The sequence below is a fragment of the Ranitomeya variabilis genome, chromosome 2 (genome assembly GCF_051348905.1).
Source record: "Ranitomeya variabilis isolate aRanVar5 chromosome 2, aRanVar5.hap1, whole genome shotgun sequence".
Taxonomy (NCBI): Eukaryota; Metazoa; Chordata; class Amphibia; order Anura; family Dendrobatidae; genus Ranitomeya; species Ranitomeya variabilis.
In genome coordinates this window covers 1,040,197,518-1,040,219,436 of record NC_135233.1, presented here as the reverse complement: position 1 = coordinate 1,040,219,436, position 21,919 = coordinate 1,040,197,518, and positions in this window count along the sequence as shown.

Genomic DNA, 21,919 nt, shown 5'->3' with positions numbered 1-21,919 from the left:
GCAGCTCAGAAGCTAGACACTAAGTGAGTGAGAAAGTTGCTCAGGCATCCTCCAATGGGTGGGAATGCCTTAAGTATCTAAGGCCTCTTGGCAATTGGCACAGTCTCAATAAGAATCAGGAGTTGCCAGTGCCACCCCCTATGCACACAGCCAGGAAGCATGCACAGAGCAGGCAGGAGACATGAGGCACACAGCATGGAACCGGCAGAAGACAGAACTCACAGCATGGCCCGGAGTAGTGAGTAAGTTGGTGTGGAAGGCAGGTGGGGGATGGGAGGCCATGCAGTGATGCCGGCAGGGTTGTTACAGTGTGCTTCTTTTTGAGCCACTGCTTTGTTGCCTTGGCTGTATGTTTTGGGTCATTGTCTTGCTGGAAGACCCAGCCACGACCCATTTTCAATGTCCTGGTGGAGGGAAGGAGGTTGTCACTCAGTAGTTCATGGTACATGGCTCCATCCATTCTCCCATTGATGCAGTGAAGTAGTCCTGTGCCCTTAGCAGAGAAACACCCCAAAAAACATAATGTTTCCACCTCCATGCTACACTGTGGGGATGGTGTTCTTTGGGTCGTAGGCAGCATTTCTCTTCCTCCAAACATGGCAAGTTGAGTTAATGTCAAAGAGCTCAATTTTTGTCTCATCTGACCACAGCACCGTCTCCCAATCACTCACAGAATCATCCATGTGTTCATTGGAAGACTTCAGATAGGCCTGCACATGTGCCTTCTTGAGCAGGGGGACCTTGCGGGCACTGCAGGATTTTAAACGTTTACGACGTAATGAGTTAGCAATGTTTTTTTTGGTGACTGTGATCCCAGCTGCCTTGAGATCATTAACAACTTCCCCCCGTGTAGTTTTAGGCTGATATCTCACCTTCCTCATGATCAATGATACCCCACGAGGTGAGATTTTGCATGGTGCCCCAGATTGATGTGGATTGACAGTCATTTTGTATTTCTTTCATTTTCTTACTATTGCACCAACAGTTGTCTCCTCCTCACCCAACATCTTACGCATGGTTTTGTAGCCCATTCCAGCTTTGTGCAGGTCTATGATCTTGTCCCTGACATCCTTAGAAAACTTTTTGGTCTTAGGGTACCGTCACACAGTGCCATTTTCATCGCTACGACGGCACGATCCGTGACGTCGCAGCGTCGTATGATTATCGCTCCAGCATCGTAGACTGCGGTCACACTTTGCAATCACGGCGCTGGAGCGATGCCGAAGTCCCCGGGTAACCAGGGTAAACATCGGGTTATAAGCGCAGGGCCGCGCTTAGTAACCCGATGTTTACCCTGGTTACCAGCGTAAACGTAAAAAAAACAAACAGTACATACTTACATTCCGGTGTCTGTCCCCCGGCGTTCTGCTTCTCTGCACTGTGTAAGCGCCATAGCCGGAAAGCAGAGCGGTGACGTCACCGCTGTGCTAGCTTTCCGGCCGGCAGGCGCTCACAGTGCAGAGAAGCTGAGACGCCGGGGGACAGACACCGGAATGTGAGTAGGTACTGTTTGTTTTTTTTACGTTTACGCTGGTAACCAGGGTAAACATCGGGTTACTAAGCGCGGCCCTGCGCTTAGTTACCCGATGTTTACCCTGGTTACAAGCGAACACATCGCTGGATCGGTGTCACACACAACAATCCAGCGATGTCAGCGGGTGATCAAGCGACGAAAGAAAGTTCCAAACGATCTGCTACGACGTACGATTCTCAGCGTGATGTCTGATCGCAGTAGCGTGTCAGACACAGCGATATCGTAACGATATCGCTAGAACGTCACGAATCGTGCCGTCGTAGCGATGAAAATTTCACTGTGTGACGGTACCCTTACCCAGAGGTTAGAGTCTCACTGTTTGAGTTTGTGGACAGAAGTCTTTTATAAAGGTGACTATGTCAGACAGCTATCTTTAATGCAGGTAACGAGTTGATAAGGAGCGTCTAACTTGTCTTTAGGAGGCAGAACTCTTAATGGTTGCTAGGGATCAAATACTTATTTCTCACTGCAAAATGCAAATAAATGTATATAATTTATACAATGTGATTTTCTGGATTTTATTTTTGATATTCTATCTCTCAATGTTAATATTAACCTACCCTTAAAATTATAGACTGTTCATGTCTTTGTCAGTGGGCAAACTTACAAAATCAGCAAGGGATCAAACAATTATTTCCTTCACTGTATGTTTATCAAGATGATACAATTTAGCTGGAGATTAGTTAGAATTTGAAGAACGATTGTTTCTACCCGGTCGTACAGAATGTGAAGGTTGTAGCCAATTTGGGTTGCACGTTCACACTAAAGTGACATCACATGGTTGAAGATGATGTCGGGAGACTGGCAGGAAAAACAGACAGCGGTGCAGTGGAACTGTACTGTTATTATATTATATAATATTTGTTTACACCCCCAAGGGATTTTTGTAATATAAAAAAATACCAGACAACTCTCTAAAAAAAATACAGTGGCTCTTCCAAAGGTTTTAAAAATCTGAGTTTCCAGTTGGTCAGTGCCACATTGTGATCCTCATGATGAAGAAGGTGCAGTTCTATCAAAGTAACAAGTAAATTAATGAATTAGCCTCTGTGCCTAGTTTAACATAGTGAACTTTTACATTTTTTTCACCTTCCCAAAGGCCATAAGTTTTTATTGTTCTGTTGATGTAGCCATATGAAAGTTTTTTTGTTTTGGGGCACTGCATTATTGTCATAATTTTGGAGTACATATTCTATATTGTTTAATATGTCTGCACGATTCACCCAGAAACTGTTTGTATAGTTGTGTTGCTCTCTAAAAAATAATGTCATCCATACTTTTACTTATATTTTCAATCTTTTGCTCCCTGACTTAAAAATTACTGTTTTCACCCATATGCAAATGAGTTTGTCCAAGAAAAATAAGCTTGGTTGCCATTGCATTTATGCTCTGTGGGGCTGATGAAAATAAGCTGAGTGTCATCCACAGGTTAAGTGCAGAAGTTGTCAAGCATGCACACTGTCGCTCCATTGTAACATGGGTAAAAGGGCCCCGTTCTGCTGATCAGGGTGGATCCCAGGGCTCAGATTCTCACTAATCTATAAGTTATCTCCTGTTTTATGGATAAGTGATACCTTGTTTTCACTGGTCAACCCCTTTAAGTGCTCTGTCAAAGCACTTTAAGTTCAAGCCGAAGTACGTTTCAAGCCATTGCACCCTAGCTCTATTCCCTGTCCAACCTCGCACTCGTTCCCTGACTGAAAGTTCAGTGAAAGGTGAGGCTAGTCTGGTAATTGAGTTGGGGATGCAGAAGCTTAGAAAGTGCTCTTATCACTCCCAGAGCACTTAAGTCTCAATTGCATATTATTTAAAACAGTAAGTTTTCAATCATGGAGCAATAGATTAAATCAGTAAAAGTGTGGGTGACATTTTTTTCAGAGAGCAAAGTGGCTATATAAATAGTTTGGATGGTATGATATGGTAAATTGACAGAATCCCTTTATGCTTTAAACTTTTTTTTAGGGGGTTTGAGTGGTTTGAAAACAATTCTATCGTTATTTTATTGTTTTTTCTCTTTACTGTATTTGTCACGTTGTATAAATGAAATGATAATTATTTGGCCTATAACAATTACATTGCTAACACATTTATATACTGTAGTTTTCTACATAAAAAAAAATATTTTTGCCTCCCCCCAAAAATAAAAAGCCTCTTAAAGTTTAGAGAAGGCAGCCTATTATTCATAAACTGATATTACGTTTTCACACATAAGAGACTTAGAAGCAATTTTTAGGCCTCCGGATGTCAGAGCAACTCATTGGCAACTCCTTCTATCTAACCGCTTAAATGCAACGGTCAGCACTGTCTGCTGCATCTAAGCAGTTCATCAAAACATTATGGTTAGATTTAGAGGAACTTTCGTTCATCAAAATCTAAACATTTTAATTAGCTGATTTTTTTTTTCTCTTGAAACACTTGTAAGATTAAAATAAGCACAGAAAGAGTTAATAAAATCATTAAATGAATTATTTGGGCAGCGAAAACACTGCACAAATAGCACAAGAAATGAATGAACATATTAGATGGTTGCATCTGATTAAAAAAAAGCCTCAATAGTACAGAGGGGCTAACAATCGGTGGATTTTGCTCTAGCAGATTAGAGATGGCCATGTGTTATATGGACGGCCGTATATCATAATGGCTTCACTAGTGGCTCCATGGGTGCTACAGCTACTACAGGTGTTAAAAATGGAAAAAGCATAAAAAATGCGAATAAATAAATAATCAAAAAACAACCCACATAATCGTTCTCCCTGCAGCAGTAAAAAAGGAAAAAAAAAAGACAAAATGATCTGCCGTTCTAGTTTGTTGATTCATTTTGGTGACATGTTTTGCACCGTCGTGTCACAGCAGGATGTAGCCTTTGTTTAAATGGAGTGTTATCATCGATGAATATTTGTTATACTTTTCCCACTGTCAGGCTGGAAGGGAAAAGCAATTTTGCAGTTCTTTTTTAAGCACAATGCAATGTAATTGGGGAAATCAGATTGTTTGCTCAGCCTGGGTAGAGGATGAACGTGTCGAGGTGGGAATGTGTCAAGTCAATCTCATTCTACACTGCCTGCGGATAGATGTCCCTGACAATTGAAAATTAAAAATCATCATGAGGCAGTGTCCTATCTGACTACTACAGGGAGAGCAACTAATAGAGGGTGCACAATTATTTTTAGATAGATAGATCGATCGATCGATAGATAATCATGACAATCAGCATATGGATGGATGGATGTGTAAGGGTGTGACAGGGCCTGTCCTGTATCTGCCCCTGAAAAGTGTTGTAAAATGCAAAGATTGCATAGAATGTTATAGGTACCGATTTATGCGGTTATTGTATAATGTGAGCAATATGTAATGTATATGGAAAGTATGGAATTAGATTTAGGACGTAGGGTTTAGTATAGGGCTTAGAGGGTAGGCCAGGTAGGAATATAGGCAGTGGTGGGCCTATTAGTGTTTAAGATATAGAAATAGGTGAGGATTCTATTAACATGTTTGGGACCAAACAAAAAGGGAAAGCATTTTGATTAGACAGTGCTAGATTGGGAAAATGGAAAGTTCAAGGACAATGAGCTGAAGGCATGAGAAATACCTATTGGTTTGCCGGTATGGGATTGTATGAAACACCATGCAATGTCCAGGGCCTAAGGCTCAAGTCGGCGGTTATGTATAGCGCTGAAAACCCTTCCGTACAGTGGAAGTTGGACATGGAATCCTGTGAGGTCAGCGTGACCGATCTCATGGGTACTGCAAAGCCAGACGGAAAATCCCAAGGACTGAAGGAGCTAGGAAGCGTTGAGATAGTTCAGGCTGAAGAAATGAAGAACTTGAAAATGTACTTTGCTATGGACTTAAGATGAAAAGGTTGTGCCCAATACTGCATGTTGTTATCTATTGAACGTAGTATGAGTAAAATTGAATTGGTTAATCTGAACCAGGTGTCCCTAATGTATATGTGGCTGTTACTGGTTCCAGATGTATGGAGACAGCGGAGGCCTAAGGCCAAAACATAAGTGTTCGGTACTACATCCACAGCACATATTGACTGGGACACATTTTATTTGTAGGGATCCAGCCCATCGATCATGATTACTGCCCTACGGACCTTACAAATGGATGATGGATGGAAGGATACATAATAATAATCACTTTTGTTTCTATAGATCCGACATATTCCCCAGCAAGGGACTTGTACAGGCAATAAAATACATTACAGAATAACAATAATCACATAAACAACAGATACCAAGAGGGTTGAGGGCCCTGCTCGCAAGCTTACAATCTATGAGGAAGTAGGGGAGACACGAAAGGTGGATGGAAACAATTGCTTGTATTGTATAGTCCAGCCATCAATATAATAAATAAAGGGGGGAAAATAATGATTTAATCCCTTGCTGATTTTGAAAGTTTTCCCACTGACGAAGAGATGATCAGTCTATAATTATAAAGGTGACTGTTAGGCACCAGGATTTTCCCGCAGCACAGGGTAGATCCCAAGCCTTGCCTGCATCAGCAGTCTCCCATTCAACTTTGGCCGCTTCGAGTGCTACTGAGCATAGACATCGGTCCCAGCGTCCTGCTCAGGCTCTTGCTGTTTGTCTGGTTACTGCTGGCTCTTCAGCCAAGCCTATGGTAACCAGCGGTAGGTAGCGATGAGTGAACGCTCTGGAGACTTAGTCCAGAAATCACCCTACTGAGCATGCTCATGATGTGGCAAAGTCTCATTGGTAGTCGGTCGACAGCTGCTCTGGTAATGTGGCGGCTCCAGGTTGGTCCGCGAGCAAGGTCCTGTCTGACTGGACATGAGCTGAACATATAAAAGGGTCTCAGAGGCACACGAGGGTGTGCTAGTATCATTCTCATTATGTGTGTGTATGGGACATTGCATCAGTATGGTCTTTACCAGCATGTGCCAAGGTCGGTGGTAAGCCACTAGAATTCCAGTTCTTCGGAGAGGAGTTTGGCTGTATGAATTCAGGGCTGGCGTTTATCCATTAGAATTCCAGCACCTCCGGAGAGGAACTGGTTGACTGCTTTTGCTGTCTGTGTGACCACTGTTTGTTTCATACACCGTTAGCAGGTTTGTTCCCCTGTGAGGTTAACAGGGAGCATATCTAACGTTATTCCTATTCTGTTACTGTGTGCGAGTGACACAGCTCTACAGTCGAGTATCCATTCCGTTACTGTGTGCGAGTGACACAGCTCAGTACCAGAGCATCTGTTTTGTTTCTGCTTGCTCATTTCATGTTCACTGACTGGTGTTTAACTCAGTGGGAGCAAGCAATCGCTCGCTGTGTGTTCCGTCATTGTTCACACTAGCTGCAGTTTAACATCTCTGCACGGTGGACCCCAGGTTGTGATTGAACTTCTCTATTCAATTTATTTAGTGTAATCCGCCAACCCTAGTAGTATACTAGTGCCAGGGTCTGGCTAGCAATGGTGGATGAGCAGCATCTACAGCGGTACATCCAGCAGCTGGAGGGGAGGTTGTCCGCTCTTGAGCGGGTGACTTCAGCAGTGGATGTTATCGCAGTAGCAGCTCTAGCTGCCAGCTAGGCTGCCACCAGGGTTTCTGTTGCACCCCCTGTTCGGTCTTTTTTGCATTTCCCACTACCCAATAAGTTCTCGGGAGACAGCAAGGCTTGCAGGAGATTCGTGAACCAGTGCGCTATTCAGTTGGAGCTACTGGTTTCACGTTTCTCATCTGAGCAGGCCAAAGTGAGATTTGTGGTCTCTTTATTGATGGACAGGGTGCTGGAGTGGACCAGGCCACTGTGGAAGCGTAATGACCAGGTGATTCTGAGTGCCTCTAGCTTTCTGAGCGCTCTGAAACAGGTCTTTTTGGGACCTCGTGTTACCTATGACGCCGCACTCCAACTCTTGACATTAACTCAGGACTCTTATATGGTCAGCCTTTTTGCCATCCAGTTTTGGACCATAGCAACCGAGCTGGAGTGATCAGATAAGGTTCTGTTCTCGTATTTTGGAGGGGCCTTGCTGACCATGTAAAGGATGCTCTGGCCACTAGGGAGATTCCTACTACACTGGAGGACTTAATATCGGTGTCCACTCGCATCGATCTTAGGCATGCCAAATGAAGATTAGAGCGAGATCAGTGAAGGCATAGGATTTGGCTAGCCCAAAATGTTTCCAATCCTTTGGAATCTCTGGCTCAGACTAGAGAGCCTGTGGAGTCCATGGAGGTATCTTGAGTGGAACCTAGGTCCCGTTCCGTTCGTCCACGCCCGACCTACTATGTTTGTAGGCAGGCGGATCAGTATGCAAGTAAGTGTTCCAAGCAGAATGGAAACGACCGTGTCGAGTGGCTATTGGAGGAGTTTCACTAGACACAGCAGAGGTATCCTCCAAATTAACCTTTAGGGTGATTCTGTCCTATGGGTCGACCTCTCTCACTACGGAGGCTTGTGTGGATTCTGGGGCTGAAGGTAATTTTATGTCTTCCATCTTTGCTCAATGGCATGCAATACCCCTAGTGATGCTCACTAAGCCAGTTACCATCCGGGTGGTTAATGGTACCGTGTTATCCTCTCAAATCACTCATCAGGCTATCCCGCTTACTCTTGTATTTTCTCCGAAACATCTGGAGATAATCTCTTTGTTGGTCATCCCCAAGGGTACTAATGAATTACTGTCAGGCATACCTTGGTTGCGTCGCCACTCACCTCACATTGATTGGGCTACTGGGAGCATACTGGGATGGAGTAGGTCATGTTGTAGTGACCCAGTCGAGAGTGTGTCCTTCCCTTTAAGTAATCCTGCACTAACTGCCCCTCTACATTATTCCCTGCATTTGTGAGCTGTAATTCTCCATTTCTAATCACCTCCATTTTAGATGCAATGCATTTTTCATTTGCTGTGTTCTGGCGTCATTTAATGGTGAAAGTGTACAATGACTCATAATTATTGTTTTATAAGGATCTGAGATGTGAATCCGGTGTCCTATTGGCCAGCTCCTAGTCACATGGCCAATAGGAGGAGCTGTTTTCCAGGCAAGTCTAGAATGTTCTTTAGTCTGAGGGATGAATAAAAAAAATATATATAAGCAGAGCAGAGATGTTTACCTGCCCAGGCCTCCAGACAGATGCACTAACAGGATGCAGTGGACCCACTTAACACAGGTACAAAAAAAGCTGATGAGGCAACCACTCACAACCTGCCAATCCATGGAGTGTGGCATATTAATGCACAAAAAAGTCTATCTGTCTGTGGCGCTGTTCACACAAAGACGATGCAGAGCATCCGACTTACAGCCTATTAGTCACGCCCCTACTATTAGATTAGGCGGGCTGTCCAGTGCTATCCAGAATGCATCCCATGCAAACACCACAGTTCATAGAGCCAAATTGGCCTAACTGCATCCTGAAAAAGTGCAAAAAACACATACAAAATTATGTGAGGTATTAGTTGATACTTTTGGTGGTGTCATTACTGTAATGAGCGGTACCATGTGACCGCTCAACGCTGGAAGAAGCTGTCAGCACCCGAAGACCATCAGAGATGCAGGGACCACGCCAGGAGCAGGTGAATATGTGACAGCCGCCGCTCCCCCTCCCCCACCGACCCCCCTGGGACAATGACTCGAGTATAAGCTGAGAGGGGCACTTTCAGCCTAAAAAAATGGGCTGAAAATCTCGGCTTATACTCGAGTATATACGGTACTTATTTTTTCTCCCGATCTGGATACTCACCATAGAGATGTGGCCAGAGTCTTTGAACTCTTGCACACCAATTCTCTCTACGCCAAACTAGAGAAGTGTGTGCTTGAGCAGGAGTCCCTACCATTCCTTTGGTAGATCATTTCAGCCAAAGGTTTGGCTATGGATCCTGCCAAGGTGGAATCGGTGTTGAACTGGCAGGAGAAACATTCCCATAAAGCGGTGCAGCGCTTTATGTGGTTTATTAACTACTACCGCCAGTTCATCCCTCACTTCTCTACTTAGGAAGCTCCCCTGGTAGCCCTAACCAAGAAGGGAAATAGCCCTAACCAATAGACTGAGGATGTTTCTAAGGCCTTTGCTTCCTTGAAGTCCCACTTTGCTAGGTCCCCTGTGATACATCGGCCAGATGTGGATAAGCCCTTCGCCTCTTCCGTCGGTGCGGGAGCTGTCCTCTATCAGAAGGATGCTCACGGACGGAAACATACTTGTTTGTTTTTCTCTAAGTCCTTCTCCCCAGCGGAGAGGAATTATTCTTTTGGGGACAGGGAGTTACTGGCCATGAAGTTGTCCTTCTCGGAAAGGAGATATCTCCTAGAGGGAGCACAACATCCCTTCCAAGTATTTACTGACTACAAAAATCTGCAGACGGCCAAATGGCTGAATTCTTGGCAGGCCAGGTAGTCGATATTCTTCTCCCGATTTAATTTCACTATTCATTTTCTCTCTAGGGAGAAGAATTTGCATGCTGTCGCCCTATCCCATTCTGTAGTCTCATCCGAGGGGGACAAGCCATGGCTAATTGTCCCTTTGGAGAGACTTCGGACGGTGGCTCCAGTCTTGCTCAAGCAGGTGCCTCCGGGCAAATCTTGTGTACCAGCTAGCCTGCGGCCTGAGGTTCTTTCTTGGGCTCACACTTCTAAATTAGGTGGGCAATTCAGCATCAAGAGAACCACTGAGCTTTTGGCGAGGTCTTATTGGTGGCCGCGGATGGCGCGTGACGTAAGGGACTACGTTCAAGCTTGTGTTTCTTGTGTCAGGAATCGGCCTTCCCGGCTGAGACCTGCGGGCTTACTTCATCCCTTGCCAGTGGCAGATAGGCCCATCATTACAGTGATTCTGATTAACCCCATATAAGGTTTAGCTGTTCTAGTAGGAGTTTTCTGCCAATTTCTTAGTTGCATTTTACCACAAAAGCCATGGTCCATAAACAGCTTACACCATGGCAAAGGATCTCATTGTTGAAAGTTATCAGCCATGAAAAGTGTATAAAAAGATTCCAATGCATTAGCTATAGAAGGGAGCACTGTGATGGCGGCCATCAAGAAGTGGCTTAAATTTGGCATAACAGTGAGATTACTTGGAACTGGATGTTCTTCAAAAATTGTTGAAAATCGGTCTGGGAGGCAGCCAAAAGACCAACAGCAACATCAAAGGAGCTCAATTTATTTCTATCAAATACTAATTGTGTATTACATGTGACAACTGTTATGACGGCACAAGCACATTCACATGGGTAGCGTACAAAACAGAAATTTATGCATTTGCAAAACTTTTTTTTAAACCATTAATAGTTCCCTCTGTGACCATCTCCTGAGGTAGACTATTCCACAGATTAATAGTTCTTATGGTAAAAAAATGTCTTTTTCCTCTGGAGATTAAACATTTCTTTCTGCAGATAGAGGGAGTGCCTCATTGTCTTTTAAGAGGGCTTTACGTGAAACAGCTTTTGACTATATTTTGCACGAGTTATTCATGTCTCCTTAGACATCTCTTCTCAAGAGTAAATACATTTAATTCTTTCAATCTTTCCTCAAAACCAAGATCCTCCATGCCAGTTGTCAGTCTTTTGCCTTGTCTGACACCTGCTAATTTCTTCCTTATTTGCAAACTCTATGCACTTTCGACCATATGTGTATGGGAGAATCTGGAGATAAGCAAGCATTTGGCTGACTGCTAACTTACGAGGGCCCCTTTAGCTTGATAATAAAGGACCTGATTGCTTAAAATGCCTAGGACACCATAGACTCCAAAAACAGGCATGGATACACATTAAGAAATGTCCATTTTCAGGCCTTATCTCCTCTATACACATAAGTAATTGGTTTCCCCTATTTTAGGCCCATATAATAACGGCACTTCCAAAATGACCAATAAACCTATTTAGAAACGAAAGTTCAGCCACTTGTATATCAAAGAAGATTTTATTAATGAATAACAGCAATATAAAAACCATAAAACAAGTACAGAAACAACCACACTCATTGGCGAGTGAGGATGGGTGCATGAAACATGCGGCGGTGCTACAGACGCATCTCCACAGCAACCCAAAACTGGAAGCCAGAAGGAACGCTTACTGCTTGAAAGGCAATGAAGGAGGCGTGTGGACGAAGACACCGTTATGTCCAGGGGAGCGCCAAGGAGCTACACTCTCAGGTTATATCCCCTATTCCTTTTAACTAACATAGAATTATAGAATCATAGAATGATAGAATGTTAGAGTTGGAAGGGACCTCAAGGTCCATCGTGTCCAACCCCCTGCTCAATGCAGGTTTCACTAAACCATCTCAGACAGATGTCTGTCCAGCCTCTGTTTGAAGACTTCCATTGAAGGAGAACTCACCACCTCTCACGGCAGCCTTTTCCACTTATTGATCACCTTCACTGTCAAAAAGTTTTTCCTAACATCTAATCTGTATGTTCTCCCTTTCAGTTTCATTCCATTGCTCCTTGTGTTTCCATGTGCAAATAAGAATAATGATGATCCCTCTGCACTGTGATATCCCTTCAGATATTTGTAGACAGCTATTCAGTCTCCTCTTAATCTTCTTTTTTGCAAGCTAAACATTACCGGATCCTTTAACCGTTCCTCGTAGGACATACTTTTGCAGTCTGATCACCATTCTGGTCACTCTTCTCTGAACTTGCTCCTGTTTTTCAATGTCTTTTATAAACTGTGGTGCCCAGAACTGGACACAGTATTCCAGATGAGCTTGACCAAGGAGGAGTAGAGGGGAATAATTACTTCACGTGATCTAGACTCTTTGCTTCTCTTAATACATCCTAGAACTGAGAACTGTGTTTGCCTTTTTTGCTGCTGCATCACACTGTTGACTCATGTGGTGTCTGTGATCTATTAGCATACCCAAGTCTTTTTCACGTGTCCTGTTGCTTAGTTCTATTCCTCCCATTCTGCAGATGCAATTTTAATTTTTCTTGCCCAGATTTGGAATCTTGCATTTCTCCCTGTAAAATACCATTCTCTTGGTTACTGCTCATTGTTCAAGCTTATCTAGATCCTTCTGAATCCTGTCTCTGTCTTCTCTAGTGTTAATTATCCCTCCTAGCTTTGTATCATCTGCAAATGTATTCTTTCTCTGTCTTCTCTATTCTTCATAGTTTATGCTGAATCTTTATTGCACCTTTCTGTACTGTATATCTCTTTGCACTATGTCAGGCATTTTCCTATGTACAGCGCTTGACTATTGAACCTAAGGTGAGATATATATATTTTTTCCATTGCTCTTCATTATATAATGCTTTTCACTGGGATATTTAATCCCATGGGTGATGAACTTTATTAGTGCTAAATGATTTTGGAACTCTAAGGAATGGGTTGTGGTATTGCCTATGAGTGTGGTTGTTTCTACACTTGTTTTTCCCCTTGTTTTATGGTTTTTAAATTGCTGTTATTCATTAATAAAGTTTTTTCTTTGATTTTTAAGTGGCTGAACGTCCGTTTCTTTATAGGCTTATAGCACACAAGTAATTGGTTGCAATTACAGCTTTCTTCAAATGTAATGAAATATACAGCTGTAGATCTAATATCGATAGAATCAAAGGTTCTTCTAACATCAAACATTTCCTACTTTAACTTCATATTAAATAGAAAAATAATCAACAGACTCCTTTGGGATCAGAGGATAAGCAGGAAATATGACAAACCATTATTTTCATTAAGACATTTTATATTTTTCAAAATAAGATAATTTTAGTTAATAACATTCCCCGCTTAGACTTACCAAGTCATTAAAGATTAAGTAGGCTATACTTGTTAGACTATTATTAGAATACTGTTACATTACAGTAATCATTATACACTGATTGACATAGAATTGTAGATTTTTGATGTTTGATTATTATAAGCTCAGGAAGATAATTTATGCCATAGCTGGCTTTGAAAAATTAAACGAAGATAGGGCCTCAATATTAAAATCCCTAATAATGATAAAAAATCCAAATTTCTGTGTGCTTCCTGAGTCATTAGATAAACAAAAAAACAACATGAAGAGGTCATGTCATGTGCAAGAGGTCATGTGTGACATCTGAAACTTGGGCTGGTTTCACATTTGCGTAGGTCAGAGCTGCGGATGGCTGCGTACTTCCTCGTACTTCCTCTGTTAAGCCCCGCCCAATGCCGCAACTCTTCCATTCAGGTTCGCCAACGTCGGCATGCGTCCTGAGTACCTATCTTTAACAATGGGTACGTAGGCCATGCGAATGTATGCAGATGCTTCCACATGCGTCGTTTTGACGCTGCACAGAACTGCGTCGAACACAACATGTTGCGGTCTGCACAGCTTCAAAATGATGCATGCGGAGGTATCTGCATACATTCGCATGGCCTACGTACCCATTATTATAGATAGGTACGCAGGACGTATGACGACGTAGGCAGAGCTGAATGGAAGAGGTGCGGCAGTGGGCGGGGCTTAACAGAGGAAGTACGAGGAAGTATGCAGCCCTCTGCAGCTCTGCCCTACGCAAATGTGAAACCAACCTTAGAATATTCAACAAATGTAACCCATAGCCTTTTCAATATGGCATGGAGGGAAAAAGATCTGGAAGACAGTGGAACCTATCTGGATTCTTTAAGAACTGCAGAAGAGCCCAGGTGACCTGCCATGCTGGTGGTGTATAACTTGCTCTAGGACAACCCTTTCTCAATCAGAATGTTTTCCTATTCAGCAGCCAGAATCGCCTTTCCTCCACTCATAATGAGTGCACCTGGCCCTAGTATGCTCTTTGGATGGAATAAGTCATGCACCGTCCTTTGTACTGACCAAACGTATATTTATACAAACAAATTATTTCTCCTCCGAGACGTCTTTTTTATAAGCTAAACAAGCCCAACTTTTCTAACCTCTCATCATATGAGAGGCCTTCCATCCCTTATAATAATCTAGTTGCCCATCTTTAAACGGACTCTAACTTCTGATTATCCTTTTTAAAATGTGGAGCCCAAAACTGGATCCCATATTCTAGATGTGACCTCACAAGTGATTTATAAAGGAGCAACAATACCTTGGGATCACAGGATTTTATCTCTCTTTTTATACACCCTAAAATCTTGTTTGCTTTTGCGGCTGCTGCATGACATTGAGTACTGCTGCTCAGCTTACTTGTAGCCAGTATACCCAAGTCCGTCTCCTGTTCTGTAGGCCCGAGAATACTCCCATTGAATGTATATGTAGAAATAAGATTACTCTGTCCTACGTGCATTTCTCCACATTTATCTACATTAAATTTCATTTGCCAAGTGTTTGCCCATCAGACATCTTATTAAGATCCTTTTGTAATATTTTAATGTCAAGGTCAGATTTATCCTAGTTTGGTGTCGTCAGCTAAGACTGACACTTTACTCTCAATCCCATCCACGAGGTCATTATAAATAGGTTAAAAAGAATCGATCCTAGCCCAGATCCCTGCGGTCCCCACTGCTGACTATATCCCATTTAGAGAATGTACTATTTATGACGACTCTTTGTTTCCTGTCATTTAGCCAGTTCCTTACCCACCTACATATAGTTTCCCCTAGTGCTTGCTGCTGTAGCTTCAGTATAACGCTGTTATGTGGAACAGTATCAAATACCTTTGCAAAGCCCAGAAAATCACATCAGCCGCATTAACAACATCTGGATTTGCACTTACCTCCTAAAAGAAACCCAACATGTTAGTTAGACATGACTTATATTTCATGAGTCTATGCTGGTTGTCATTTATTATATTATTATGTGCAATACATCTCTGCAGGTCATCTCTTATAATGCCCTCAAAAACTTTGCAGACTGCTGATGTCAGACTTACTGGATGGTAGTTACTGGGATCCACTTTCTTACGTTTCTTAAATATCGGTACCATAACAGCCATCCTCCAATCCTGTGACACCACTCCCTGTAACAAGAGAACCTAAGAATATAAGATACAGCAGCCTGTCAATTACTGAGCTCAATTCCCTCAGTATCCATGGATGAATGCCATCTGGGAGAGTTGATTTGTCAATGTTTAATTTGCTCAGAAGCAGGGCGCACTTCTTCTTGTGTTATACTAGTTATATCAGATGGTGAACTTTGATTTTTACTTTGTTGAATGATCCCTGGAATAGTCAGATCATTGATGAACACGAATGAAAAGTGCCTGTTTAGTATCTCAGCCTCTTCTATAATTATCTTGCTATTATCATCTTTTAAGGGGCTAATATCTTCATTTTTTTTCTTTTCGCTGGCGATTTGTATTTCAGTAGATAACTTTGCTTTCTTATTTAAATCTTTAAACTCCTGAAATGCTATTTCTGCATTCTCGGCCTTCAAGATTTTGAATGGTATTGTCGGTCTTATTTAAACTATTGTGAGGAGTTGACATACTCAGCTGCTTCGCAAGGTAGACACAGGAACGGTTCTGTTAGTGGATCACCTGCTGGTTTATTATGGACAGCATAAACCTTAGCAGGGTTCAGTAAAATAAACAGAGCCTGTGATGGTGTGATATGCTATGTGGGTATCATTTTTGTGTATATTTATATTTTACTGATTATCATGGTGTTAGGGTACTGTCACACAGTGGCACTTTGGTCGCTACGACGGCACGATCCGTGACGTTGCAGCGTCGTTTGATTATCGCTCCAGCGTCGTAGACTGCGGTCACACTTTGCAATGCACGACGCTGGAGTGATAATTTCATGACGTATTTGCGATGTAGAAGCCATTGGTTATTATGCGCACATCGTATACAATATCGTGCACACCTTTGTCACACGATGCAATCATGCCGCCACAGCGGGACACTAGACGACGAAAGAAAGTTTCAAACGATCTGCTATGACGTACGATTCTCAGCGGGGTCCCTGATCGCAGTAGCGTGTCAGACACTGCGATATCGTATGGATATCGCTGGAACGTCACGGATCGTGCCGTCGTAGCGACCAAAGTGCCACTGTGTGACAGTACCCTTAAGGCCCCGTCTCACTAAGCGATTTACCAACGATCACGACCAGCGATATGACCTGGCCGTGATCGTTGGTAAGTCGCTGTGTGGTCGCTGCGGAGCTGTCACACAGACAGCTCTCTCCAGCGACCAACGATCAGGGGAACGACTTCGGCATCGTTGAAACTGTCTTCAACGATGCCGAAGTCCCCCTGCAGCACCCGGGTAACCAGGGTAAACATCGGGTTACTAAGCGCAGGGCCGCGCTTAGTAACCCGATGTTTACCCTGGTTACCAAAAAAAACAAACACTACATACTCGCCTTTCGGTGTCCAGGTCCCTTGCCGTCTGCTTCCTGCTCTGACTGAGCCGCCGTACAGCGAGAGCAGAGCGCAGCGGTGACGTCACCGCTGTGCTCTCACTTCTCACTGTACGGCCGGCAGTCAGTGAGAGCAGGAAGCAGACGGCAAGGGACCTGGACACCGAAAGGCGAGTATGTACTGTTTGTTTTTTTTGGTAACCAGGGTAAACATCGGGTTACTAAGCGCGGCCCTGCGCTTAGTAACCCGATGTTTACCCTGGTTACCAGTGAAGACATCGCTGGATCGGTGTCACACACACCGATTCAGCGATGTCAGCGGGGCCTCAACGACCAAAAAAAGGTCCAGGCCATTCCGACACGACCAGCGATCTCGCAGCAGGGGCCTGATCGCTGGTACGTGTCACACATAGCGAGATCGCTATGGAGGTCGCTGTTGCGTCACAAAACTTGTGACTCAGCAGCGATCTCGCTAGCGATCTCGCTATGTGAGACGGGGCCTTTACTGTATCTTGTAGGATGAGTTGTTATTTGCCATCTGATATTCTCCCCACAGTTCTGTATTGTTATCTCTCCACAGGGTCAGTGAATAATGTTGTTTGCTAATATGCTAATGACATGTTGACCTAACTTGTTGAAACAATGAGACCTTCCCCCTCCTGGCCTGTGAATGAGGAGGGAGACTTAAAATATCAGGGAGGTGAGACACAGACATCAGTCTTGTGTGGAATGAGGTGAACACAGCACATCAGAGAGAAAGAAGGGAATATGGACTGTTATCCTCTGTGCTGGATTGTTGGATTTTTATTCTGTAAACTGAACTGCATTTGTGTTCTGGAATAGTTAATCCTTTGTGTGATGGATCGTATATATGGACCTTTCGTGTTTTGCCTAAATAAAGGTCTTGGAATTGTTCACTATTCTCTTGCTTTGTTGATTGTGTGATACCGGAGAAGGAACCTGTGACAAAGCCTTTCTGGCATAACGGTAAAACAAAATGCAGATAAATTTCAGCAGAGTCCTTTCCCTGAAGGATTCACCTGGGCAGTTAACCCACAATGTCCTCAGCTCCTCCTGCTTTCCCAAGACACAACCACAGCTGACTCTCCAGGCAGACTTTTTAACCCAGACCATGTGATGATCACATGACCATGATATCATCTCTGGTCCTGTTAGCACACATAAAATCATCCCATGTATACAACTTTGAATTAAACCTCTCAGCATGTAGCGTGCTGGAGAAAAAATATTCTGCTTTTACATCACTGATGCCAATATGCTCAGTGACACATATCTCCCTTCATACACTGTGCCAGTGAGCCTGTCACATATTCCCCCCTATGCCCAAAAGCCGGGGATTTTGGCACCTTCAGACACAAAACAGGGAATTCAGGAGAGAGCATCCGCCTTGCCATGTAACTTCCCTGGCCAATACTCTATGTGGAAAGCAAAGTCTTGAAGGGCTAAGAACCACCTAGTCACCCTGGAATTTTTTACTCTTAGTCTTTCTCAACCATCTCAGTGGGGCATGGTCCAACACTAGCTTAAACCTACGGCCTAGAAGGTAATACTTCAGTGTGTCCACGGCCCACTTTATGGCTAAACACTCCTTCTCAAAAATTGCGTAGTTCTTCTCGCAAGAAGACAGTTTACGGCTCTGGTATAGGATGGGATGCTCTTCTCCATTTATTTCCTGAGACAGCACGGCTCCTAACCCGACTTCTGAAGCATCGGTCTGGACCACAAATTATTTGCTAAAGTCTGGTACAACCAGAACCAGATGCTTGCACAGAGCCCGCTTAAATTCTTGAAATGCTGTCTCTGTGTCAGGAGTTGAGCTAATTTGATTGGGTCCCTGCTTATTCGGCAAGCTATAGTGCTTACCGAATAAGCTGCAGAGGCAACCCGGATACATGGAGCGTGCCGGCTGATCAGCTGTTCGGCACTGCAGCTGCATATGTCGTGTCTCTTTCACAGTCACAACACATGCATGGAATGGATAGCCTGTGTGTTGGGCACATGCAGCTGCGAAGCCGAACAACTTATCAGCCGGCGCGATCCAGGAACCCGTTTTCCCTCTGCAGCTTATTCAGTAAGTGCTACAACTTGCCAAATAAGCAGGGACATGATCAATTTCACTCATCTCTAGTAAGGAGCCCATTTCACTATCGTCGACTTGGTGCCCATAAGGAGATCCATTAACGGTGATGTAATTATGGCGAAGTTTGGGATAAATAGCCGGTAATACACAACAAACCCAAGAAATGCCCTCACCTGTTTCTTGGAGAGCAGTTGCACTTCTGAATTGCCTCTATCCTATTTAATTGACGCTTGATTTCGCCTCTCCCGATGATGTAGCCTAAGTACCTGGCGTCTTCCTCCCCGTGGCGCACTTCTTTGGATTTATGGTGATTTCAACCTTTCTCAATGCATTGATGATCTCCTGTACCTTTGGCAGAAGAGAACTCCAGTCAGAGCTGAAGATGACAATAACATCCAAGTAGGCTGCATCATATTTCTTATATGGAGCCAAGATTCAATCCATTGGTATCCAAGGTAGCTGGGGCCCCCTGCAGTCCAAAGGGCATTCTGGTGTACTGGAAACACCCATCTGGCATCGAGAAGACCGTCTTCTACTTGTCGCTCTGGGACATGTATATCTACCAGTACCCCTTCATCAGGTTGAGGGCTGTGATGTCCTTGTGGGCCCCAGTAGCTCAATGAGTTCAACTATGCAGGGCATCGGATAAACATCAAAACTGGACACCTTATTGAGCCTGCGGCAGTCGTTACAAAACCACCACTCGCCATTGTGCTTTGGTACGAGGAAGATGGGACTCGACCATCAACTTATTGACTCCTCTATCACCCTGAGGTCCAGTATTCTCTTTACCTCCTTTGAGATTATTTCCCGACGTGCTTATGGGATTCAATAGGGCTTGAGGTTCACTCTTACATGGGAGTCTGTTAGCACGTCATGTTCAACAACCTGTGTGTGCCTGGCAACTCCGAGAACAGGTCGTGGTTCTGCTGCAGCAGTTCTCGACATTGTTGCTTCTGGGCCAGCCATTGCTTCTCAGCAATCATGACCTCCTGCACCTTGGCTTCAGGATGGGCCTCCAGGCAAGAAGCTTCCAGTGCTTCCTGGACCCACCACGGTTTGAGCAAGTTCACATGGTAAACTTGGTGCAGCTTCCTGCGACCGAGCTGGTGTTGTCATGATCCATGTTTGGATTCGTGGCTACCCTGGTTTCACTCTGTTTTAAATATAGCTTTTTCCTTTCAGGACCAGTGGGGGTTAATATCAGTCCCCCCTCCACTGGCAATAAGTTGTAACTGCAGTGTGGCTAGGTCAGCTGATGTGGGTGGTGAACACTCCCATCATCCCCCATTTCCCTATCAGTAGGGCCTTCCTCTTCCCATTTCCATCCTGTTGTGTGAGTGATGCGTAATCCACTGACCGCCCCCCCATTGGGTCATATCACATCGTGACAGGTGTACATTAATTCACGTCCTCCAGTTTTTCCACAACCTCGTACGGACCTTGCCACTTGGCCAGGAACTTGCTCTCCACCATGGGGATAAGTACTAGAACATGGTCCCTGGGCTGGAATTGCCTTAGCCTCGCTGATCATTTCTATACCCTTGCTAGGGACTCCTATGAGTGGAGATGTTCCTTTAAGATAGGCATTACGTGTTCCATACTTTCCTGTAGCAGGGTGACGTGCTCAATAACACTCCGGTGCGGACCTTGGCTTCCCAGCTTTCCTTGGCGATGTCTAGGAGCCTGCATGGATGTCGGTTGTACAGGAGCTCAAATGGCGAGAAGCCAGTGGAGGCCTGTGGGACTTCTCTGATAGAAAACAGCAGAAACAGGAGCAGATAGTCCCAGTCTCGACCATCCTTCTCAATTACCCTCTTGAGCATGGCCTTCAAGGTCTTATTGAAGAGCTCCATCAGGACATTGGTCTGGGGATGGTAAACTGAGGTCTGCAACTGGGCAATCTGGAGGACTCTACACAGCTCCCACATAACTTTGCTCATAAAAGGGAACCCTGGTCCGTCAAAATCTCCTTAGGCAAACCGGTCCTGGTAAAGATATGGACAAGCTCCCGGGCAATACTCTTAGCCAAAGAGTTTCTCAGTGGCACTGCTTCTGGGTACCAAGTCGCGTAGTCCATAACCACTAGGATGTACTGATGGCCACATGCAGATTTAACTAGGGGACCTACCAGGTCCATGGCAACCCTCTAAAGGGGGATCTCTATCACAGGCAATGGGACTAAGGGGCTTCAGAAATGAGAAGTAGGAGCAGTTATCTGACAGGTGGGGTAGGATCTGCAATAATTTAGGATCTCTCGGTAACACCCTGGCTAATAGAACCTCTATAACATGCTCTCCTGAGCTTTCTCAGAAGTGCTAGGATATAACTTTTTAGTTTGGCGTATTCTTTGCCGTGCTGGAGGGCTAAGTCATAATATACCTTTTGAGGTTCCCCTGACAGATATGGTGCCAGCACCTCCGCCCACTGCTCTGGTGGAAGCTTCTCCCGTTCAGCCACCCGCTTGAAAACAGTCAAAAACGTTTCCACATCATCCCCTGTGGTCATTTTCTGCATGGCTCGTCTTGCCGTTTTCTGGATGTATGAATCATGGGGTCGCGTTTGGTGGACCCCAACTGGTGTGCCCCACTGTGTGCCTCTCAGGGTAAGCGCTGCTCTCTTTTTAATTACAAATCTTTAACTATTCATGACACACCACATGGTGTGCCTGATGCTACTCTAACAATAGAGATGCTTTGGAGCAGCTATCTTCACAATATGTAGCCCTGTGTGATGGTATTCTTGTGGGTGCACACTGGGGGTCATCCACTCCTTTTTATCATCCTTGTCTGAATATACTTGCTATGTACTTTTTGTGCTTTCTTGTATTTTGCTATAAAGCTTGTTAATTATATGTTATTTATATAAAGCATTTTCTATTACCTAAATATCCTATATACTCCTTGTTTTCTCCTTTTTTCATTCAATTTCTATGGAGTTGGTTCTCTTTATCGGTGGGGGGTTACACAGCACTACTTAGTGCGGGTGGTCTCATTTCCCCCTTCCGCTTGTATCTAATATGTTGCCTGAATTTGTTATTATGTATGAATCATCACCTGGAGATGGGGAGGAGACCGCTGGCCTCACAC